We start from the raw sequence: 25,465 nt of genomic DNA, 5'->3' as shown, positions 1-25,465 counted from the left end.
ATAGATATGAGCCAACAGATATGGTGCTCATTCAAAAATATTGCCTGACAGTCAGTTGTTGAGTCAACAAGGAGAAGTAGCTGTTTGCTGAAAATAGTAAAGATATTTTCCTGAGAGATGCACTTTTACTATTCCATTCTGAGCATTCTAAGTTCCAATTACATGTATGCAAGTTTTGAGAAACAAAAAAGGGTCTTTGGGACTGAAGATGAGTATAGAGTAATCATAAAGAATGTAACTAGAGTAAAGAGTGACAAGGTGACAGGCACAATTCAGAGACAAATGTACAGCAAGCAGCTGAAGCAGCCCCACATCAGGATACAGCACTTGTGCACTGGGGACCTGTCCCAGATCCACTGAAGCTATTAAATGCAGGGCTGGGAAGATAGGGGAGAACCCAGTGCTACTGACCTAAGGAAAAATGAATTCATGTTCTGAAATATTTTCCCTTGATAAAAATTTTCATACATACTCTGGTGAAAAAAAATTTCCAGCAGCTTGTCCAGTCACTGGAGTGCTGATTTTATTTATGAGTGCCCTAATAGGTCTTATTTGCTTCTGCTTCAGTGAATAAAGCTCTATAGGAGAGCAGGCAAATGGAGGAGAAGCACAGGCTAGGTATTAACAAATAGCTGATAGGTAGCACCTGACATTTCCTACTCAGTTTTTGTACAGATCTTGATGTGCTGGTAGCGTGAGCATGGAAACAAAACCCCAAGTTAAAATCCATACTGCATGAAATATGAAATGCTCAGTGCAATTAAAGCAGTGAGTTATTAAATAAACAATATCCTTAACTCACTCTGTTGAGATGAGCTGGAGATTCTGTAGAATGGGGCATGGATTGCATTCCTCCAGCATCCAGAGGCTTTGCCTTGCATATCACAGGATGAATGAACTCATTCCTTCTGTCAGAACCTTCATCTTATAGATCCACAAATCAGCAAACCTGACATTTACTGGAATGGACCTACGGACAGTTTTAAAGAAATTTGAATCAGTTTTTTATAGGAAAACTTCTTCAAAGACTTTAATAAACACGAGATCAGGCAAATGGAAACAAAAAGATAAAGTATTAAAGAAACAAGTCTAAATTTTTTCTGCTTCCAAAGTCTCAAAGTTGCCTGTGTATGGAAATTGCACAAACAACATTGATGAATTCTGCTTTAGGAAATAGCTTACTTCCTTTTCACAAGTTACAAAAGCAACTTTTTTCTGCAAATATAAAATTTCTTATATATTCCTTATATAAGCATAGGGTTTTTTTTAATATGTGGGCTTCCTTTAAAATAAAACAGGTTTTCACTTTTCAGTAGTTTTGTGCTACATTCGTTATATATAACCAGAAATGAATGAATATTGAGTCAATTAGAGATGTTTGGTATATAAATTTTTTCTACATTCACAGATTTAAAATCCCTTAGAAACCATTTCACAATCTAACTGATGACATTTGTGACCATGTCTCAGAATCAGCTAAACCGTTTGAGCACCATTTCTTTATCCAGCAGTGACCTTTTATTTTCAAAGTATAGAATACACTGAATAACTCTGGTAAATGATCTGTGGATAGAAAGGGCTGCCTTGCTTCCCTAAAATCTTTGCAATATATTTGACTCATTAAAGACATCCCAGAAACTAAGGAACACCAAAATATCGTATATCTTATTTCAGCTTCAGTGATAGTGAGACAATTTAAAAATGATAGAAGCCGAAAATAATATAATGTCATTTAGAAACAAACAATGTTTTGGTCAAAAATCTAAAGTTTAGACCAAATTTTCTTGCATCTGCAGGAAATTAAAAAAACATTTGCAATAGAAATATTTTACTTAGCTTTCTTTTTCTTGTTTCTCTTAGAGTCAAGTTATTTTAAATTTCATTTATTATATTGCTGCAGATAATCAATAGATTTGATTTAGTCTGGCAAGTTGGCTTTCTACAAAGAGATCTCAAGGAGAGAGTCGATTGCAGCATCAGAGCTCCTCAGGAGAACAAATCTGTGAGCAATCTAATCGCTGTCATCATTTGTCAGGCACCACTGCATTAGCTGGCACTTTTTGTGTTACAGGTGAGTAGACCAAGACTGTTGAATGAAGGATTAAACTTTGTATAGCATAGGAAAATCAAGCTTTTTTAGCATTAAACGCCCAAATGTAGCTCTTCTCAAAGACATATTTACGGGGATTGATTCCCCAGCCTCCCGTGGATGTTTCCCAGGGCAGGATGAGGCAGGGCAAGTGTAAAATGCTGCTGCTCCTCTCTGCTCACAGCTTGAGCAGAGAGAGCCCCCAGCACTGGGCTCTCTGGCCCCCCAAACAGCACACTGAAGATAATAAATTCCTTCTTGTATCACATTAGTGGAGGTGTCCTCATATTGAAAACCTTAGGGTGAAGTTGTTATTGCTGTCATATTCTGACAACACACATTTTCCTGGAGAGTAGAGGAGTTATGAAGACAGCTAAAGCACCCAATGTCACCTTGGTGCACCAGGACTGTGGGTCTGCCCACCTTAAATATTGTTTGGCTGGATCCAGCTGTTGTGCTGGGTAAAAAAGGGAAGAAAAGTGTTGATAAAAACTGCCAAAGAATAATAACTTCCCTAATTTCCCAGTGCTGGCCCCTGCAGTCATGCTGTGGTCGTGTGGCAGAGTCCTGGGCACAGAGTTGTGCTGTCCTGGCTGCTCAGACTGTCACTGCCCTGACCCAGAGAAGGGGAGTGGGGATACACGAGCTGTGAGACATCCTTGAGTGTTTGATTCACTGGTGTGGTGGCAGGAATGTACTTCACCACATCCCAGGGATTTGCAGTGATTTCACTGAGAGGCAAAACCACCTGAGCCAGGGCCAGGCTGCCAGAGACCTCCAGGAAAACAAGTTCCCTTGTGGCTTCCACTAAAATCTCAAAGTGCCCCATTAGCAGGCAAATCCCCATCTTCCCTTGCTATGATGTAGTATGGCTTTTGTGAAATGAGGGGCTTGGGTTTTGAACAACTTTCCTTTGGTATTTCTGAAATAGAAGACGACTATGCCATCAAATGTCTTTTAAGGAGAAAATCCAGTTAAGAGAGGGATGGTCTGTCTTAAATAATTTGACTTGTGGATTGACTTCCTTCATAAATATTCACTTCCAGCTCCTTTATTTTCATAATTTACTTTTTCTGGCTAATGTAGATACAAATTTGAGTGCATCCATGGTGTACAAATATGGATATCTTTCCCTTTAAAAGTATAAAAAGACACCAAATTCCTCCATAACTCATTGCTTTCCTGATATATCCCTTAGTAAAGTGCATGGATTTCTCTGGTTGGAAATTGACTTCATGAATGAGAAGTCTGCTTTTTCTAAAATGTGGGACTTTTTTGCTTAGTTTCAACAATGTCAGCAATCTTAGGGTGATGGAATGATGAAACCACATGCCCTCGTCTCAGGGCAGCCAGAAGTTACAGCAGGGCAATTTCCTGACAGTGTCCATTGCTGCAACCTCAGCCCTGTGACAGAGCTCTTGTGTTTGCTCTGTGGGGTCTTAGGAGTTCATACAAAGACTTTGCTTCCCTCTGTTGTCTTGTGCACTGAGGCAGGGCAGATATGTTGGTGTGGCTGAGTCCTGCCACAGATGAGAGCAGCAGCTCCAGAGGGTAGAGGAGGGCAAAACTGCAGCTTCTTCTTCTCTGTAGGGCAAGAAAACTCCATGGAGGTACAGAGAAAGAAGTGTGTCCTTTCAAAGGCTACTGGAAAGCATTCCATTAGTGTTTTGGAGGCATAAAGTCTCCTTCATTTTTTATAGCTGGCCTGTTTCTTTAGATTGTACAGCATGAGGACGTTGTAGCCTCCAAAACTTTTGCTTTCTTTGAGTTCAGTAGAAAAGCACCTGTCTATGGAAGTCCATTGGCTTTAATGTAATGTACCTAGCAGGGAGGATGCCCAAATGTAAAATATTGAGGAGGATGGACAAATTTCTCAGTCTTCAGGTTCTGCAGAAAATTGTAATTTCTTCAGAATTTAGTTTTGTTGTGTTTGTTTGTTTTGGTTGGTGACGGGGACTTTTTTTTTTTAATATTAAAGGAAATCCAACAATTATTTCACTTGTAATGATTTTTTTTTTTCCAGGACTACATGATAACTATTCATGTATTTGCTGTGATGAACATATTTCTTCTGAAGTCAAGGAAATTAGACTTTGGAAAGATTTGGTGTTTTAGGTTCACCTGTTTCCTTTTTAGTATCCTCATTATAAGCACTGTGGGACCAAGAGGTTTCTAGAAGTAGTCTTTTGTGAATGTGCTCATAACAGAAATGACTTCTAACCACAGATGTTGCAAAAATCCCCCACCTAACAGATAATAATTAATAGAGACATCTTTTCCTGAAAGTTCCTTTTGTAGGCTAGGGCACTGTAGTCTTCTCTACACTGGATAAAGCAGAAGTAGAGATTTATTCAGTCAGAGCACTGGCTATGAGACTGTAAATCTAAGGTCTATTCCCAGCTCTGTCTCAGAGCTGACTTTGATACCTAAGGCAAATCATAGACTCTCTGTACCCCAATGCTAACATGAAAAATGACAGTGATGACTTGTGCAATTTTCTGCAGCCATGCTGAGGTTAAATTATATTATATATTATACATTATATTATATATGTAGGATACATTTCATTTTTTTTTTATTATTGGGTAATGGAATTAACAGGGATATCACTTTTAATATATACAAATGTGGAGAAAGTTCCTTATTCATCTCCAGTGAATGTACAAGGTAAAGATATTTTAAGTTGTTTCCTTCTCTAGTGTATGAATAGACACACATGAGATACTTGTGGCCTTATTTGAACTGCTTTTGACTTAATAACTAGTGAAAATGCATAGATATTGGTAAATACATGACTATAGGAGCAAGTTGTTGAACAGATCAAGTTACAATAACTAATAACCAATTAATATGTAGAATTATCTGTTGCAAATATGTTTTTAGGGTAAAACAGGAGCAGGATAAATCTTGTCTTAACATCATCTAAAAAGATGAGTTTACAAGAGCAAAGTTATAGGCGGAATAAGGCCACTGTACTGACCATTCAGCTGTAAGGTAAAGTGCTTTAATTTGGCTGTGCTCAGCCTGCCAGTGATCTTATTCTGCATCATGCAGGCAGGTGTAGAAGAGACTTGTTTGCTAATTAGTGTTATGATTTCAGATGCACAGCTGTAATGAAGCATGAAATGACAGTCACCAGTGATACTCCTGCAGCCCAGGTACGTCAGCCTGATGAAATGGCTGCACATTGTCAATACCAGAAGGCAGAAAGTCCCAGAAGAAAAATACTAGCTCAAGTGAGAAGGGGTTATTTAGTGGAGGGCAATTAAAGAGACTGATAGTCCTAATTACACATGCAAGTGCTGAAACTAGGTAGGCTTTTAGTATGGTGGTGACAAGAGTTACAGTCTATTAGGTTCTGACTCTTAAGGATGCTGCAGAGGAAACATGTTAATTCAGAGCATCAAAGAGCATTAGAAAAACCCCACCAGGTAATAGCAGTGGTGAAAGCCTCACCAACCAGATCTGCAATTGTTTAGTTAACTATTGTATGGAAAGAACTATTGTATGGGTGGGAGCCCATGAGAAACTGGGAGGCCACTGCTTCATGAACATATCAAGGTGACATACAGCACATACAGCACAGCTTGGGGCATCAGTGACATGTCCAAGTCAGCTGGCTGTTGCATGGTATTTTTTCATGATATTCTATTTCAGATATGAACTTTCAAGGACTTTCTGGAATAAGATTGGACAGGACATATTCTGTTTGTGAAAGTGAAAAATTCCAGGGAGAACAAACAAGTCTCTTCCACTGTGTCCATAAAACACAGCCAAAGAGTGCTTTGTGATGATCTTACTGCTGTCCTCGGCCACTCCATGCCATCATATCAGGCAAGACTTGACACATGCTGGCTCTTCTGTTTCACTCCTGTTTCCATGCTAAGGGAAAAGGGGGATACATTCCACATGAGAGCCCACTCTGACTATGTGCTGGTTTTGATGGACAAAGGTACAAGATCTGGAGACATGTTATCACACTAATTGGTAAGTTTAGTGAAAACCTTATTGCAGTGCTGCTTTCAGAGAGAGTACAGCAAAACATATGAAAGGGAGCCTGGGGTCAGGTTACCTTGAAGTGTGTCTACATCTGTACATTTCCATTGCTTCATAGAAGTGTGTTTTGAAATCAGTCTTGCTCATCAAACATATTTATCTGCTTTGATGGAAAGCAATCTCTAAATTTTGTACCATTACTTTATGTACAGACCTCATAAGAAGTGCAAGACACTGGCAATCTGAGCCACGAAGAAGGTCATGCTATGCAGTGAAATAATTGTTTCTGACTTAGGCTTCATGTTCCTTAAAAATTATTCTAAAACACTCCCCACTTTTCCTGTCTTTCTCCAGATTTTGGGATGGCTTTATCAAGTCTGATCTCTGACATGCCAGTTATTTTCTCCTGCCTTTCATTTGATTCAGTTGTGCCTGATATAATCACTGATAAACTTGCCCACTCTGAGACCCACCTGCAGCTGAAAGCCATGCCAGAACTGTTTATTCCAGTTCATTAAAAGCCATCCTTGTTTTTTCCTTTCTCCATTCCTTCAGTAATGGATAATTTTACAGCCCCTTTCAAAGATGGTGTTTCATTAGTACCTTTTATCATATAAGGGGATCTGTTAAACTTGCTGTAATCATGCATCATACATGGCATATTTGACTTTTTGTGCGTGATCTGCATCTGGAAATAACAGGAGAAATATAACTGTGTTCATTTTGTGAAAAATCAGTAGAGTGGTGTCGACCTCGTCTCAAAAGATACCTAAATATTTTTCATTTCATTTTCATTTCAGGAAGACGTTTTAAAATTATTGATTAAAATTTACCAATTACCACAGGAAATCATTAGAGTGGTTTAGAGTGTTTTCTGCCCTTCACCATCTCCCTCCTGCTGACCTTGAACTTGTTGGACTGCTTCTGTCCGGGACAAATTGGAGTACCTAGTTATATTTTAATCACAGTATCTTATAAGAGTTGTTTTTTATATCCTATCTTTTATTTTGCTTAAGATACATAAGACTAAAAAAAAATCAAACTCTATAACTTCCTTTTTTTTCTAATGCAGTTCTTAAATATGTATAAACTCAAATTTAATTCCATTTATTTGTTTACTTTAAAATTATATATGGAGCATTTGATTTCTGATCGTAACTACAAAGGAAAAATGATGCAAGACTTGGCAGTTCCCTGTGCTCACCTTTGTGAGATTTGTGCTGGCCCATTTTTCTGGTCTGTGAGAGGCTCTTTCAATGGCAGGACACTCATATGCTCTGTCAAGCACCCTGCCTAATTCTGTGCTGTCTGAACAGATACTGAGGGTGGATGCTGCCCTATCAAAGAATCACAGAATCATATGAAAGGGAAAAGAAGATTGGGGTATTGGTAAGGAAAGAGATATTCCACTCAAGTTTGGGTCTCATTTATGGCCTTGGCAGGAATTCTTTCAAAGGGTCTTTGTGTAGACTTTATCTGGATTTCCATTGGTGAGCTGGTTCATCAGTGATGCTGCTTAGAAATTAAACCCTTTTTCTGACAGCAGCCTTGGCTTCCATTGTAGTTTGTTTTTGTGTTTTTTTAATGCCAGATCTCAGTTCGTTTTGGAGGAAAATCAACAGAAGCTCTTTTCAAAAAGTGCTGCTATGCTTAGAGAGGAACTTTAGACCCAAACCTTGGGTGGGGGTTTTGCTCTGACTTTGGCCCCTGGTGTGGGCCAATGCCTCTTTCCTTCAGAAAGTTTTCCCTCATGAGTAGTTGAAATGTTTCCCTAGGAAGAAGAAATCCAATTGGGAATAAACTGCCAGTGCCTCAGTGTGGGAGAGAGTGCTCAGCACATACTGCTTTGATCCATTGATCCACACATTTGCACCAGATTGCTAAATTCAGCCTACCTGTAGTGGAAATTATAAGCAAATCACAGTAATATAAGGAAGATGGTGACTTAGGCTAGGGCTTATTAGAGCAGAGAAGTGAAATGAAGCCTGGGGAAGATGTGTTCTATTTCATTGCTCGGCTCAGGAACCAGAAATAATGAAGGAACTTGTAAAAAGTTAAGGGAGAGTTACCAGTTTGCCAGCCTTTGATTAATGTTTTGCTGAATCTTTCAGAAAAAAGTTGATAAAAATCACCAGCCTTATTCCATTTTTTTTTTCAGTCTAAGTAGAGAAATATTTTATTTAAAGATATGTATCTTTATTTGATTTGTGTGAAATGAGGGAAATTATAGATAATTATAAATTATAAATAATCACAGAACTGGGGATAATGCATGAAAATCAATATTTATAGACTTTCTAGTTTATTTTTTGTTGTTCTAGAAATACAGCATGGAGGGTTTGTACACTATTGTTCATGTAGTAAAGGTGGAATTAGGTGATGCATCACTGGCGACCAAAATCCAATAATGAATAGAGTTTTATACGTGGAAATTATTCACAAATCCAAACATTGATCTATAATCATCTGGAGAAGCAAGAAGATTGAGGGGGAATGCCAGTGGAGCTACAAGTCATGGAGATTGACTCCTTTTGACATTAGAAATATTTTTCTTCCCATATAATCATTCCCTGTACTATAAAAAGGCTATGAAATACTAATCTTTGGAGAAAAATAAAATTATTAAATTTTACTTCAGTAATTTAAAACTGGAGTATATCACCTTAACGTGTAATTCCACACATTGGATACCAAGCATACTTTCTCAATAACCTACATTCTAACATATGCATGTAACATATATATTCATTTTTTATATTGGCTTCACTTTTTATTATTAGCAGTAGCAATATTATTGCTACATATAGTCCAAAGAAATGGTTTGAAGGATTTTTAAAAAACCCATAAATATAGAAATATAATTGATTACTGGGTTGCCTAAGTAGGAAGATCCTGCAACCAAGCACATTTAGGCATGTTTCCTCAACCCCTACTCAGTAGTTACTTTAATTTCTCTACTGTTAACAGTCATACCATCCTCCTCTGCATTTCATGTTATCATTCTTTCTTGATGGAATTCTGCCCAAAACCTTAATTTCCTTCGAAATTAGAAACTACAATTTTCAAACCTATCCATTTCAATATCTTCATGCAGGATAATAAGACTCTTACTATAGTTAATAGGTCCCTGATAAATCTTCTTGAGATGTAATGGGATTGTGCACTAGTTTTATATGTGCTGCAAAGTGAGTGGTATTAAGAAATGTCTTTTTATTTTTCTATTTACTATAATTTAAATTTTCTTTTCATCTACACATTTTCATTTGAAGCAACAATAGATGTAACTTCTGTCTCATTTCCTGCCCAAACCATTGACATAATGAGTATTTTGTCAAACTTATTTTTGTTTCTATTCCTAAGGGCAGAAAAAGATATGTCAAATTTTGTCAATTTATTTTGATAATCAACTTCATTTAAATCAACTTAGTTTATTTCCTGAAAAAAAAACAAACCCAAATCCAATAACATTTAAATAATTTGATGCCATATACAAAAACAGTACTCCCAGTGTCTTAGGACAGAATCCCAGTTACCATTGCTAATTATATCAGCCTGCATTTTTTCCTCTCCTGAATGCTGGATGAACTTTTTCAACTTCACCACAGCTGTCTTACATTATTTCCACCCTACTATTTTTCAAATCTATCATCCTCTAGCTCACTTGCACCTTGATGCTGGCACCGTCCTATGTTCTATATGGCCTTTGCAGAGTGACTGCATTTTTTGAACTGTTCTACCCCTCTCCCTTAACTAAAGCACATCTGAAAAGACATTTATTTAATGACAGTTAAGGAAATCCATTAAATTTATTGCCTATAAATTTTAAAATATAAATGGAAGATAGGATAAAATTTTGCAGGGAAAACTTTAAAAGCGAGCATGGAAATTGCTAGAGGGAAAAGGGAGATATACAAGAAGCAGCTTAATATACAGAAACTTCTGTGAGGAACAGAAGTGCAATTAATGCATTGCAGATGTTGACACTTGCATCAGTGTGTGTTGCTGATTAAGACCAAAGATGCAGGGAGCATCTGTGTGTGACAGCACAGGATTCCTACCCTAGGACAGGTGTAGTTATTGTCCTGTCTCTTTCCAGCACATCAGTAATGATGAGGTAGGAGATACAAGTGGTGTTAATTTGCATTTCACCTTGCAGTCACTGTAGATAGCTGAATGGAAAAACTGATTATGCAATAGGCTATGGGTTTAGAATGTTAACCACTTTTATTTTCCCCGTCCATATATATGTGTGAAAAGCTTCCTGCCTTCTCCCTCTGCTTTCCAATCTCATGGATTACCCTTTTTCACTCCTATTATTTTGCTCAAGTTTTGCCTCACTTTATTTTCAATTAGAAATTGAAACTAAATAAATAGAATAAAGAGAGAGAATTGCAGGAGTTTTGTTTCTTTCTTAATGAATTTGGTTTCATATTTTCTTTAGTGTTTCTCTTTTAAAAGGCCACCATTCCTAAGAGCAGAGATGCTGCTCTTCACACCCTTCACTGATTTCAAGTTAGATAACAAAATGGAGGCGTTCTGCCTGTAGCTCTCTTAGCAGTTTCACTTCTGCCTTAGTTTTCTATTCTAAAATATAATTTCAAAGTGTTTCAGAACTGTTAAAGAGCTGTTGTGCTCTATTACACAACTGCCTGTGTTTCAGTGACTAAGTGATCCATACAGATATGTGTATATGAGCATGTGTATGTATAAATCCATAGTGCACAAGTATGGAATGCATATAAAATCCATTTATTACTTTGCATAAAGATACAGGAAGGTTTAAACTGTTTTTGTTTGGGGTTTTTTTCCCTGCAAAATTTTAGCAAAGCTTGAACAAAATGCACTTGTGAAGAAATGAACATCCCATTTGTAATTTTCACTTCCAGAGCCACTAAATATATGTTTAATATCTTTCTCCCCAAGCTGGTTCAGCATTCCCAGGGAGGGTTGAAAGATGAGAGTAATGTGCAGAGCAGTGGAGAAATGCCATGGGAGTGGATAAGTCTGCATGACCCTGGACACATTCCAGCTACTGCCCTGTAATGTGCTCCAGCAGCTGCTGGCAGAGCTATCACTTGCTCCCTGAAAGTCACCTACCATAATCCTGATTCCACAGTCCCACTCCGTGCAGGCAGCTGCTGGAGTAGTTCGTGTGTTGGGACATTTAGATAGGGCATAACCAGTCTGAGTTGTCTATTCCCATGGCTGTTTGCATGACAGAAAAGAAACATGTGTGATCCAGAGCCAGGAAGTGGAAAAAATGGGCCAAGGATTGCAAAGTTCAGAGCAGAAAGGATAAAAATTAATTAGGGTAGTTTTTAAGAAGCAAACAGAAAAAAAAAAAAAAGGAAAAAAAATTAGATGTATCAACAACTAAGCCAATAGGCCAGACACAGAAAAAGCAGAGAAACAGTGAAAATATAGGAAGTTGCAATTCATCTCAGCAGTGGAGATCTGTAGGTCAGCTAACTTTTTAAGAGCTTCAAGTGAAGAAACAGTACAGCAAGTTTCCTTTTTTGACCCTTCTTATAGGACACTGTTCATTAATTTAAATGAAACCTCCCAAAGTACTATCCCCTGGTCTACTGCCAGTTTGTCTCACATTAATTGGCCGTGTCGGCTGAGCTCTCTCTCTCAGGCTTTCTTTCCCCAATATTACCTGTCAATTAGTCCCTCTCCAGATTCTAATGCAATGGTGATCTCCTCCCAAAAAACAGACAGCCTTCCTGTTACAGATTGTGTGCAAATCTAGCAACATAATTAATCATGAGATCCACTTAAAAATTAAGGACAACAGAGTGGCCAAAAAGCCAGCTGGTGGGGCTTGCTCCACACATCACACTTGGGATTTTCCCAATGCTTCCAGTAATTTTGAATGTTTTTAATTAGAAGATGAAGAACAAAAGAAAGGCATTTCATCCTCCTTGAAGCAGGCATTTAAAAATATCCAGGACTTACGGAAATAAATAGCAGTTATCTTTTGAGCAACATTTTCTGTGTTTTTGGGGGGCCTGTGTGCTTTGTTTTGATTCGGTTTTGGGTTTTTATTTTTAACTGTCCAACACTGCCTTTATTGCCAGTAAGTAAGGAAAGGAAGATAGACAGGGTTGCCAAGCTACTAACTGGAAGAAACTTGAGACTCCTGAAGAGAGAAGGGAGGTGACCTTGAAGTGCAAAACTATTGTTTGTGGTGAGTGGAGTTTAACAGGCAGAAAATTCTCCTGCTGTAGCAGAATATTTATCTGTCTCTCAAGGTTTATTTCTCGAGAAGTATTGTGTTTGATAATTTACTTGTTTCTTTTCCTGATAATTCACAAAAATATGGTGAAACTAATAGATATTGCATTAGAAAAGTAAATAAAAAAGCTGAAAGGATAGATGATTTCCAATATTTCTGTGCCAGTTTAGTAAGCTTTTCCTTTCTGAGAAGGTGTTAAATAGGATTGCTGGATATTTGAAGAACTTGTAGGATTTGAGCTTATAACATGAAAGAAATTATAAATATTACAAAACTAATGAAATTTTATGCTTTAAAGCATGAACTGCTCTGCTCAGCTGTTATTCTTTTCTTTCTTTTCATTACATACATCAATCAGACAAATTTTTTGAAAAGGAATTCTTATCTCCCTGTTCAGTATTATTATCAACCTGCTGTGATGTCTGGACAAAGAACATGTTAGAGAAACATGTTGTTGAGAAATACCTTGATCATTCCTTAGCAGAAGCAGTTATGCCACAGTAAGTGGAACAAATATGGAGAGCTGTAAGCTTAAGGTTTTGGAAACAGAAAACATAAAAGATTCTGTTCTTTGCTTTCACAATACTCGGAAAGGTAGAGGAGATATATCTTTAAGTTCCACAGAAATACAGTCTATATCTAGGCAGTGAAGAACTGCAAAAGGTATTTCGAAGTATTTGCACTTAATTTATGTGACAACAGGGATTGTGAAACAGCTGGACACAATTTTTCAGGCAAATCTTTTTATGGCAATACTTTAAGGACTGTGAAAAAAGTAAGCTGAACTGGTTTTGTCTCAAATTGGTACAAAGTTATTTTGGAAACTCCAGTGTCTGATCTGCAACAATGGATAAACCTTGGTAATTTATTTAGCAGATGAAATAATTTTAAACAGATTTAAAAATCTCTTCTAACAGTGTTTTTATTATATATACGTTTTCTTGTATACACCTTAATTTATCACAGACACAAAAGAAATCACAAAAATGATAGAAAAACTGCAACTGCAGATTTATGTCTTTCTTTCTGTTTGTTGAGGTCTGATTCATAGCAACTTTGTTTGACAGACATGGTGTTCTTGTGGAGTGTGATGCCTCTAGGAAACATAAGAAGCCCCACAAACCCATTAATCACGTTGGTCCAAAATGCTCACATTACAAAGAACATTTTTTATGTTCTGCCTTTTCCTGGTTTTCTTAGCCAAAGACCAGCATTGTATCATGTCATCCTGCTCACCATATTTCTTAAGTGCCTGTTTTCATGCCATCCTAAACAATCCTCTCAAAGAGAAGAAACTATTTTCGAATGTTACTCTGGAAATTTTCCTTTTGAAGCTTTGAATGACTTTCCACTGGTATCTAGCTGACACTTGCACTGAATATCCAAACATAAGGAATCCTCCAGGTAGAAGATGTGCTTATAGGAACCACGAGTGAAAACTGTTCCTAGTAGATCTGAAGAAATGAAGGCTTCTCAAAGACTGCTTTTTTTACCATGACCATTGTACTGTAGACCTAAGATGAACCATTTAAAGTTTTTTCAGTGATGGGTAGATGAAAGAACTGGTGATGTTGTATTAATATCTTGATTTTATTGCTGTGAAATTATTTGGGAATATTTTTGCTCTCTCCCATTTTATTTAAGGTGATCATTTTACACACATTGTTCCATGCTTCAGCTCAAGCAGTTAGATTTCTTTGCTACTTTTCATCAATACTGCATTTTTCCTGCATTAATTCACGGGAATAAGACTGGACCATTCTTTTACACTACCACTTGCTAGTGAAACAACAGTGGGGAACATGGAGGAATTAGGTGAATGTGATATTCTGGATTACATCTAGTTCTTTAATATTCTGCAATATCCAAGAGGTCACACTGGATGATCACACCTTCTGGTCACCTTCCAATAAACATCCACTGTTGTGAGGTTTTGCTTCAATGAGCACCATTTTTTAAAATTTTATTTCACCTGTCAGAAATCAGGCATGGTTGTCACTTCTGGCAAAGTGCCAAACACTCCTAAACTAACTAGGTCTAGACAACTTGCATTTTAAATACTTTAAATTATCTATTCTTTGTTATGATTTGTGAAGGGAAGGCAAAGGAACTTTGTAGATAGGTAGGGCAAAACATTAAATAAATGCTGGCAAGAAACCCAGAAGACAACATTTTTGTAATCATGCCCTTTGCTGTTATTGGTCTAAGAAAGGCCAAGTTTGATAAGATTCTGTCTTACTTCTATTCCCTGAGGAAAAGAAACACTGTCAGGTTAGCCCCGGTGTTATAAGGGGACCTTTTACTCAGCAAGTAGCAAATGATTCACTCCTCTAAACTGGACCAAGTTTATAAGTATGACATGTTTTCCCTAAGAGGCTGTCTAAACTTTTCCACACTAAGAGCAGAAGGCAGAGATTCCCTTTCAGGAGCTGTGCATGGTGACAGATCCCCTGGCAGTGGCCTCCTTCCCATGCACCACCCTGGCCTCATGAGTATTCAGTTTCAGCTGCTGTTTCAGCATTCTGTTCAGCATTTCGTTCAGTTATTATTCAGTTCAGTTGAGTTCACCATTTGTCCTTGATTCACAGCTCAGTCTCTTAGATAGTCCTATGGGATATCCTTAGGTAAGTGATTTATTGAGTTACTTTATGATAAAATAGGTGTATGTGAATAGATAGATAGATAGATAGATAGATAGATAGATAGATAGATATGGATATTAATTGATATGCACCAGCTTGCCCTGTACGATTCTATAAATACTTAGGGGAAATATGAGATAATTAAATATACCATCATGTCATGTCTGATATTCCAGGAAAATATTACAGCCAGGAGCCATCTTCCTAGATCTCTTATTCAAATAAGAATCAACAAATTGCAGTAAGCACACTGTCAGAAAAACTCTTTCCTCTCATATTTTAGGGTGATTCCACATGATGGTTGTCAGGAAAATTCCATTAGTGGAACTAAAAAATGTTTATGTGTTTAATATATTTTGGGATGTCTGTTCTAGTTACAATGGAAAAGACTTAACACCCCATCCAACAGCTGCTAAAAATGTATTTTAAAGTCCAGCCTTGAACCTTGGTGTGACTTTATGTCCCATGCTACTGTCAATGTCTGTCCCTTCTTCAGTGGGGATGCAATCTTAGTTCAGATCCCCGGTTCCTGGTGGATAATTGTGTGAAATTACTGTTCAGGAAGGTGGTGGAGAAGCAATATCTTTAAAATGCCACTCTGCCAGAAAGCTGCTTGGCTTGAAGTTGGAACTGAGAAGAGAACAGTTATAAAAGGGAGGTCTCATCTTTTTCATGGGATGTGTGAATGCAGTGTTTGACAGCACAGAAAAAGGGAGCAAGGCTGGGTTGGCAGAACAAGTTGTGTTGTTCTTTAGGGGGAAGCTGCAGCACTCATTATTCACTTAAGAACAAACTATTTCAAATACTCCAGGAAAAACTGCAGGTTTTCTTACATTCTTTGTCTGTATAAAACAGGCCAAACACAAATACGAAAAAGTGAATAGAGTCTGCACTCTTCAGTTAAAACATTGAATGCTTTTTGCTGTTTTGTTTCAGCAAGTTTTATCCATTATTAGCAAATTCTTTCAATTCTTCATTAGCTTCTTTCTTTTGACTTGCAGAACAATTCTTCATAGTTAAATTGCACAAGGAGAACCTGTCCCACTGCTTTTAGGGTCAGGATGAAATAATCTGAACAGCAGGAGCAGTGACAGTTCAATTAGCAACACTGGCAACTTCTGTGGAATGGAAACACTGCTAGAGCCAAAGAGCTCTCTGGCACTGAAATGTCTCTCGTGAGGGGGAACTGAGGAGTCCTTGGTACAGTTTTGTAGATTAGTGTGACAGACAACAAAATGAGTAACCAAGTTGGGAAGCTGTAAACACAGTACAAAGCTTTTCCACGCCATGGCTCTGTGCTGAAAGAATCTTTCTCAACAAGAACAGCAAGAGTTTGTTAGGCAATGTATGTACCATTTGCTGCTTTCAGTACATTCATTAAAGAAACTCTGCCTTTTTGTTAGCTTTCCAGATTAGTTTTTCTTTTAAAACTGTGTTCCTGTAGATGTGCTCTTATTTTTTTGTTTTGTTTTGTTTCCCTTTTCAAGAGTTGCAGAATTTCTTGGTTTCTTTTGTTCTGTTGTTTCCCTCATCGCTGTATGAATGAGCCAAATTTCTGGGGCAACTTCTCAGTAACACATCTTCAGAGATTTTACTTAAAGAATAAATTAATTTTCAATGTATCTTTTCATTTTGAGGAAATGTAGTTATGAACAGTGGTCTCATGAAATAGAATTCATGTGCAGTAATCTGCATAAATGCTCTCAAACTGTATCTATTCCATAATTAATATGTTGCATGTCATTTTAGGAGGAAGGAAGGACTATCTGTAAAGTCACAGTCAGTGAAAACAATTAAAGTTCTATTCCCATTTCCTATTCCAGATTCTCATTGTGATGTCAATCTTTTTGCCTCTGCTTTTAAGTGAATAATTATATAATTTTTAAATTCTCTGTTGTTGGATTGTTGGATGTTAATGTCCTAGGTTTTTTTTTCTTTTCTTCTTTTTTTTTTTCTTTTTTAATCTACTCAATATAGCTCTCAGTGACAATGAAGAGTTTTAAAACTCTCATTATTGTTCCTCTGGAAAGGATGAACTCACATTAAAATAAATTTCCTTCAGATTCGCTTCTGAATTCTGTGCTCAGTTCTGAAACAAAGGTCTAAGTGTGGGCTGCACAGTATGATTTCAAATAGGAATTCTATCTTTGAACTGACGTTCAAAGGTTGTCTCCTTTGCTTCCACAGGAAGGAGATGTTGGTAAGGAACAGGAATGCACAAAGTGGTTACTTTGGAACAGTGAGGAGTGTTAATTGTTGGCAAGCTGAGACCTTTAAAGCATTCAGTAAAACTTATTTACAAATTCTAATTAGTCTTCTATGCTTTAATTGACTAATTTCACCTTTCAGCAGTAGATCCAAATCTGCCAAATAAGTTACCAAATAAGTAATGATGTTCATCTATTTGTTAAAATATTATCTAAGACAATGAAAGCACATTTGATAGAGAACAGTGGGCTTTTTTTTTTATTAAGACTACTAAACAAGATATGAACTAGGTAGAAATTGGAGCTCTGGAGATAATATTTACTGTAGAAATCCAGTTTGACAAGTAAAAGTGGATTTGTTTCTGAAAATTACTTACAGACAAGATTTGTTTATATCTCACTGCAAGCTGGAACACAGAATACACTATAAACTACAGAACTGTATTATGATTGATTTTTTCCATACAGGATACCTCTTAACAATTTTATGGTTCAAAGTCGCTGGAATAAAATATCTACATTTAACAAAAAAGAAACTTCAGCGATGAAAATTTCCAGAAGTATTTTCAAAAATTATTGAAGTTCCTCAGAGAAATATATTCTGTAATGGTGGGAACTTTTGATCCTCCTGTCGATGTCTGCTTTACTGCACATGATGGACTTTTGGGCTGTTATGAGTTTTCAGAAAATCTAGAAGGAAATGATGATTCTCCTTCAAAAGGTTTTGTTTGTTCTTCGTAATTACAGGACTAAAGCACATGGAGTTTTAGAGATGATCAATACTTTGAAAACTCTGTGCTGTTTTATCACCTGTGCTGAGACTCACTGAAAAATTAACACTTTTTATCAGCAGCTGAACCAAATCAATAGTTAAGGTAATTAACTCTTGCTATTTGACACATCATTTTATTGCACAGGTAAAATTTGGGGACTACATGGGGTTACAAGAGCTTATTCATGGTGAACAGAGAATTGCAGGTAATAACAGTGCTTGTGTGGAAGGGATTCAGATTACACTTGTCCTCTGGGATGGATTGAGTTGAGAAGTCCAGAGTAACCCCATGTGACTTAAGTTCTTGTGAGAGGTCACAGCTATCCCTAACAGATCTTATATGTGATATATAAAAAAGTATTTTTTACACGCACATATTTATCAGGAAAACAATACTCCATCCTTTAAAATAATGTGATTAGGAGAAAGTTTTGTGGCTAAACACTGGGTCCTATAAGCAGGAATTTTGAGGCTGGGCCCAGCTTTTAGACTTGATGTTTTATTTCTTCTTCTAGAGAATGGTGATATGAAAAGTTCTTGTCACACATTTCAGTAACAGATCAGAGCTCTGCTCAGCGCTTAGCACTGTAAGGCTTTCATCTGTGTTAGGTCTTACAGTCATTATTAAAATAACACTTGGTTTTAGCTGTCTTTGTTACCCTTGAAGGAGATCAAATGGTTTGCTCTGTGCCTATCACTTACAAAGAGCTATTTTGAAAGTAAACTTGAGTGTGGGAAATTCTGCCTCATGTTCCAAAGAGCACATCTCAGCAACTTTGGTCAAGAGACAGCCTTCAAGTTCTCAAAATGAGATGCAGATATTCCCACAGTACTGAGGAATCCTACATACAAACAGAACATAGCCAGTTACTTACTTAATATTGCCTTTACAGAGCTGTCTCCAGCCTGCAGTAGGAGCTCAGTGAGGTTTCTTTTAATTGTTGTCCTCCTTTGTTTTATTTAGTCTTTTAGGACCAGGAAAAGGGATGTAGTGACAACAGTGTCTTGGTACAAAACTACAAATTCATATGTGATCTGAAGCAATGATGACGACAGTGATGGTAAAAAATCCTTATGTACTAAAAATTGGAGACAGAGAAGAGAGAGGACTTTTGTGTGAAGAATCAGTGAAAGGAGAAAAGATGCAAGAAGAAGAAAATTAAATGGCAAAAGCTGAGGTTTTGATACCAATGAGACCTTTGACTTGACTTAAAAGCTCAAGTGCAAGCACTGAGTCAGTGGTTACTTAAGTTTAAGAGGGATTTTGAAGTGAAGGCAAGAGGGAATTTCATCAAGAGACTAATTCCTTTTAAACACATGAACAGAGGATGTGATTGTGAGGTGCACATATGGTGCATATCTTAGCAGTCTGTAATATTTTAGGATGATTCTCATAACTTTTGAAATGCATTGCCTAGGTTCCACTTAAGAATTTTCTTGTGTGGACAAAGAAAACCCATTTTCTTCACTGACAAAGATAAATCACTTTCATCATGCAAGGATATTGCAATTTGTTTTTAATGAATAATGCCCCTTAAGTTTAATTTCTCTACACAAAAGGAAGATTCCTGGTCAGTCAGGGCAGCATGGGATGTGTTTCAGCAGACTTTGGATCTTCTCTAAGTACTGCCAGAGGCTTGTTAAATGGCTTTAGGGAAATCACCTTGCAGTCATTCTTCTTGTGTTTAGACCTGTGACTGAGAAGTTCTGTGTGTTGCAAGTAATGTCATATTAACACACATCCTTGCCCAATCAAGATGAGAAAATCAAGTTTTGGATATATTTTATAAGCCTGTTTTCTGTCTTAACAGGCAATTTTAATACTGGCAGAGAAAAAAATTAAGACTTTCCTAATAAAACGACTGATCATAACATCACACTATACATAAACAAACATGTCCCTTCTTACTTTAACATTAATATAAGGGAAAAGTTGTTTGTGTAATCCAATGTTTAATGTATTTTGCAGGTTTTGCATTTTGAAAATACTAAAAAAATATTAATTATGCCCAAATAAAATTTGAGCAATTGCTATTGACCACAAAGATGAAGAATTATATTCTTCAAAGGAAACCTTCAGTATGTGGTTTATTTTAATTCTTTTATAAGCTATGGAATGTATTTCTAAAGAAAACAGATACCGACTATAACCAATAAGTACAAAGAAGATTATATAATATATAGGAGTAAAGAATAAAAAATATAATAATTTTAGCAAGCAGTAAACCTCAATCCAGAGTCAGAAATTATCAGAAGTTCACAGTGAAAGTAAAATTGAGTGGATTTGGCTGTGTTTACTTTTTAAAGGTATTTTTAATGGGTGAACATTATTAGTTCTTGTTGATGCTTCCATTCTTTTTCATTGCTATATAATTTCTTCCTGAAATTTCCATTTCTCCTAATCATTAGAAATGTGTTTGGGTTTCAGTTCCATGAAGCAATCTGTATCTCCCTGTTTCTCACACTGTGCTTAGTCATGGACACCTATTTGTGTCAGCAGTGTTCAGGTACCTTTTATGCTAAGGAAGGCATTGAAAGCAAAAAAATCCACAAAAAAAATCCTTAATATAACTCTAATAATTATTAAAGAGTTGCACTAGGAAATCAAGCAACTGTTGCCATATTTTATGCTATGAAAGTATGGAAAAGGTGGCAGTAATGTCAAGTGGATGCAAAACAAAATGCTCTTCCAACAGATTTTTGAGGAAGTTGCACTTAATTATGATTGTGCTGCACAAACTCAGGATTTCAAGGTTTCAGGCAAAGATTTTCAAAACTAAACATGTGATTCATCATGCCTTAATATACATCCAAAATCGCTGCTAATCTTGGAATAATATTTGCTAATACAACTAGTGAAGAATCTTCGTTTTATCAAACCATAGATTTTTGACTCAAATCCATTTGAAAATGCCTGCACTCTATTTACAATAATCCAGTAACCTTTATTCACTTCAGTTCCTTATTCTCCCATAACCCCCTATTTCTGGAAGGATTCCAACAGTTTTAAAAAATACTACAAATTTATTTAAAACCCATTTTCCAAAATGTGATGCAGTTATTACTGCATCCTATTGAAGGAATTTAATGAGGGACATCATTATGTGTTCAATAGAAAGCTTTCTCACTGATCTTGTCGCCAAAAAAAAAAAATCTTTCCCTCATTACTGGTGTCTTTCTGACTCAGCCAGGCTTTCATGTAAAAATAACACTAAGCTCACAAACTTGTGGTGGAATGGCAGCTATATTAGACACAGTTTTATTACCACTTAACAGCTATTTTTAGAAACCACAGATCAGCTTTTAACTTGAGTGGCAGAGTAGCAAAGAGAAAAAACTGTTCGTAGCTGGAATTTCTCTGAGGACATAGAGAAGTACCAACACTTGGGGGGATGGAAACGAAGGCTTCAAATGACAGCCAAGGAGTATGTGAAGGAGTATGTAAAACATCACAAATTTTTGAATGAATCTTGTCAATTTGGCATTATTTTAATTTTTGAAGTGCTGATCAAGAAATTTCTTGATGTAAAAACTTGCAAAAACTCTGTCAATTGCTAGGATCATGACAGCCCAGAACAGTGATAGATATGCTTGCCACTGCACACTCCTGAGTATGTATTTTTAAAAGAAAATATCTATTTTGTTTCTGAAAAATTTGTATCTTGCTTCATCCAAAATGCTATGGTATTATACACAGAGACTGGGCTGTGCCCAGTCAGACACTGCAAAAGTCAAAAGAAGGCAACAATCTTGTCAAGGAATCCTATGGAAACACTTCCATTACTTTCCAATCCTAAGATCTTTTCAGGATGCCATCAAGAAAACTCCCTGAGAAGAAGAAACATTTACAGGTATCTAATGGAGAAGTATAGCTGTTGCTGCTATGAGGCCAAATAGAGGAGATTGCTTTGTCTGGCAGGGATGAAAATATTGCAAGTATTACTAAGGAGAAGTAAATTAAAAACATAATTAAATAAAAATAAAAATGTTAGACATTCTATAGATTGCAGAGAAATAACCTTGTGAATCTTCCTTCAGTCAGTATAGGTGGTGATATAAAATAAGTGATCATATTCTAAACCAAAATACTGAAGATTGAATTAATTAATAAATTATATTCCTTAATATAGTGTTCTTTATAGTGTTCATGGTTTACTCAATATAGGGATGTTTGAAAATTTAACTTCTAATGTTTTCTCTCTCTCCTGAAAAAAGGGTATGACTTTAATGGGAAAATTTAAAATTTCCTAGCTCATTTATTTAGAATTAATTTGAGTTTTTCATGTTTAAACTTGGATTTTAATCTCGACTACAGGCTATCTATCTGAAGGTTTTCTGTACTCTGACAAATATTAACAACATAGTTTGAATACTTTCTGAAGAAAATATGTTACTATTATTTTGATATAACGATGGACTTGAGGACCTGAACCAAGGTTGTTAAATTATCTCAAAGAAATAAACTACTGTAAATGTTGCACTAATCATCATGTTGTTATGCTAACAATCAGGCACTAAAAAACAAGCCCAGACGCAGTGATTCTTGAGAAAATTGCTATGAGGGTGTAAAAATAGTAGCAGCTCTGCAGCAATCATTCTGCATTTAACATCAATAAGCATTTAACTATAGTGCTGTAAGTTAAGAACCTGACTAAGTCAAACATTGCCATGTAAAAAAAAAAGTTAAAAACAGCATAGAAATTGTCCATTGCTGTTATCTATTGTTGATGCAAATTTGTTTGGGACATATTGGCTGGTTAATGGAATTTGAACATCTGTGGATAGAGCAAATAAATATTAACCCCTACCTCTCCTCCATTTTCCTTCTTAGAGATTAAATCTCATGTAATGTAAAGAGAAGTTTTTAAACCCCCAAATGTCCTAATGCAAGGCTGTCACAATAGCAGTGATGACTCTACTAGTTACCTCTTCTGTGAACAACCCCAATGAGCCCCCAATGCACATCTCCTTCCTCTTATTTTTCCTAGACTTGATTTTCCTATTTTAAGTGTAAACCAATACAGCTCTCAAACATTTCAGACATCTTCTGTCATTCTCACCCCCAGCTGTTTAGACAAGACTTCTTATCAACTTTTCCTTCCTGACACAGATCCTTATCTTAATTGATAGCACGTTTTCTCATCTACCACATCCCCATGGGTTGTGATTACTTTTCTTGGCTGACAGGAATGTCAAAAAGGAGCTGAATCTGGAGTGTGAAAGAGACAGATGTGTTTAGAGCAGCACAGGAGGAAAAAGGGAGACATTCTACAGACAGAAGAGACTTGTGGAATAGGGAGTTGAAGTAAAGACAAGGAGAAGCTGAATGGAATAAAAAGTGGTGCTGTCATTGGAGAGCACATGAAGATGGAAGAGCCTGACTTGGTTTCCTGTTGATGCCAGTTACAGCAGCATGCAGCTAAATTAACAGCTGACTTTCTTCATTTGTCTAAACGGAATATTCAGAATTACATTCCTCACACAAACTTCACTTGGACGTACTTCAGAACAGTTGGACATCTGCATCAAAAATCCCTGTACCAAGACTGAAACTTTTGTAGCTAGGCTAATGAACAAGAATTAGACATCAGAGATCAGTTTGAAGGTTTCTTGCTGCCTTTAAGCTGGAGAATGTCAAACCCCAGTTTATGCTAGTTTAAAATGAAGGGCATATTAAGAAAGAAATGGAAAATGGGGGACTTAGTTTTCAAGAGCATGTGTGAGCTCAGTTTTTATGGGAGTTATGAGCACATAGAAATGAAAACCTTGATGCCTGTAGATGTAATACCACAAGTTTCTAGCATAGACACTTTGATTCATCCTTGGGAACCTGCTCTAAATGAGACTACTAGGACTAAGGACTCAGATTTGTTGGTTTTTTTTAAACTTAAATCCCTTTAAGACTTATCTGCTCACCTAAAAATGTCAATATTTTCAAGTCAGTATTGACTAGAAAACTGAATTGGCTTCTCACATGGAACAGAGAAAGCCTTTATGTAAAGGATCATGCTGGACTTGATTTTGTGATGGCTTGGTGACTGAAGATGTCTGGGCAGCCCTTCTTGAACATCTGGGTTGGACTGGATGACCCCTCAAGGTTTAACCTCAACCGTCTGTGATTCAGAGATACATTAGAAAGGATTTAAACCACAGTGGCAAGGAGAGGTATCCATTCTCTGTTTGGGTCAGTGTTAAGGCCCTGTTGTTGCAGACATCCCAGGAAGATCACTGAATTCAGTATTTGTCTGCAGGGGACAAAAGGAGTTATTAGAAATGGTCCTTGGCCTGACCTGAACGTGATTAAGCCAAAAATTGTGAACTGGGAAATTACTTCCTTTTTGTTAATTTTAAGTAAGTTTTTTTCAGTAAGAAATAAGAGAATTCTTACAGATATATTCAAAGATAAAAAAGAAAAATAGGCATGTAAACCAGATGTCCCATAGAAGTATTTTTTTCTATTAAGTAGCCAATGCTGGGATGTAGTTATGGTTACCAAATAGCTGAAGATAAGCAGGGAGGAAGATGTATACTATTTTTTTTTCTCTTAAGGGGAAATGACAGAACATAAGCATTTTACAAAACTTTTCGTTCCTGATTACATAAGTTGCCTGAAATTTAAAAGGTTCAATAACTAATTAATTTTCTGTACTTCTTCACTTTTTAAATTGGAAATCTCTCTGCTAATAGAAGAAGTTTTGAAACTGTATAAGTTATTTTATAACTTTCAAGTACAGTAATTCAAGAGTAGCTAAAAGACCTGTTACAGTGGGACTGCAATTTAAATTTAACAATAAAAGCCCAAAACCCTAATTTTCGTAATTTTACATCAGAACTAACAGTTACCTAAAAATTCCATTTCAAGCTCTCCATATCATATTTCAAGAGTAGTCTTAACATCTGCCAAAACTTTAATAAAATGAGACACTTTGATCAGAGTGATTGCACATTCTCTGCACATTTGATAAGTTAAACTATATATATTTATATTATATGTAAACACCATATGACAAGTCATACTAAATACCACTATTACCATGAGTTTTTTGTAGCAGGAGAGTTTGAATAAACAAAAGGGTTATATTTAAATGCTTTAGGCCAGACCCAGCAGCCCACAGAGTACATAGGATCCATAGCACCACTGTAAATGGCCCAGAGATTTCTCTGCTATTGATTCTCCCAGGTGTTACTGAATAAAAATCACCAACTTGTCTTGTATTGAGAGCCTGCATGTGAAGTCTCTGGGTTCCTCAGACCACCTGCTGAATCCATGTTTGGAGGATGTGGCTACTGGACTCCAGAAAATGATCAGCCAGGCAAGATGGAGAGGAGAAATAAAGAGGCACAGAAAAACCTGTAGGAAAGGGACACATTTTATGGAGGAGTATCGAAATTATGTGTCCAGGAGCTTACAGGCTGTGCAAGTCAGAAAAATAAAGCAAACCAGACCTGCTCCTGTGACCTGAACATAAAATATTTCTCACTTCAAGTTTTTCCCCTCAAAGGCTTTTCTCAAATAGATGA

The 25,465-nt window shown here is 36.6% G+C and overlaps 2 long non-coding RNA genes across 4 annotated transcripts in view; one reads left to right on the top strand and one right to left on the bottom strand.

Moving 5' to 3' along the window:
- Positions 1 to 25,465, bottom strand: part of LOC148224958 (uncharacterized) — a 51,073-nt gene that overhangs the window by 15,992 nt on the left and 9,616 nt on the right. For all 3 annotated transcript variants that reach the window (XR_015801806.1, XR_015801807.1, XR_015801808.1), the window contains exon 2: positions 803 to 970. This is a non-coding gene — a long non-coding RNA (uncharacterized LOC148224958). The remainder of the gene's footprint in view (positions 1 to 802; positions 971 to 25,465) is intronic.
- Positions 12,102 to 25,465, top strand: part of LOC148224957 (uncharacterized) — a 31,885-nt gene continuing 18,521 nt past the window's right edge. Inside the window, exon 1 of the long non-coding RNA XR_015801805.1 lies at positions 12,102 to 12,275. This is a non-coding gene — a long non-coding RNA (uncharacterized LOC148224957). The remainder of the gene's footprint in view (positions 12,276 to 25,465) is intronic.

Source organism: Sturnus vulgaris, chromosome 2, assembly GCF_052056855.1.
Source record: "Sturnus vulgaris isolate bStuVul1 chromosome 2, bStuVul1.hap1, whole genome shotgun sequence".
NCBI lineage: Eukaryota > Metazoa > Chordata > Aves > Passeriformes > Sturnidae > Sturnus > Sturnus vulgaris.
This window is presented reverse-complemented; position numbering and strand designations above follow the sequence as displayed.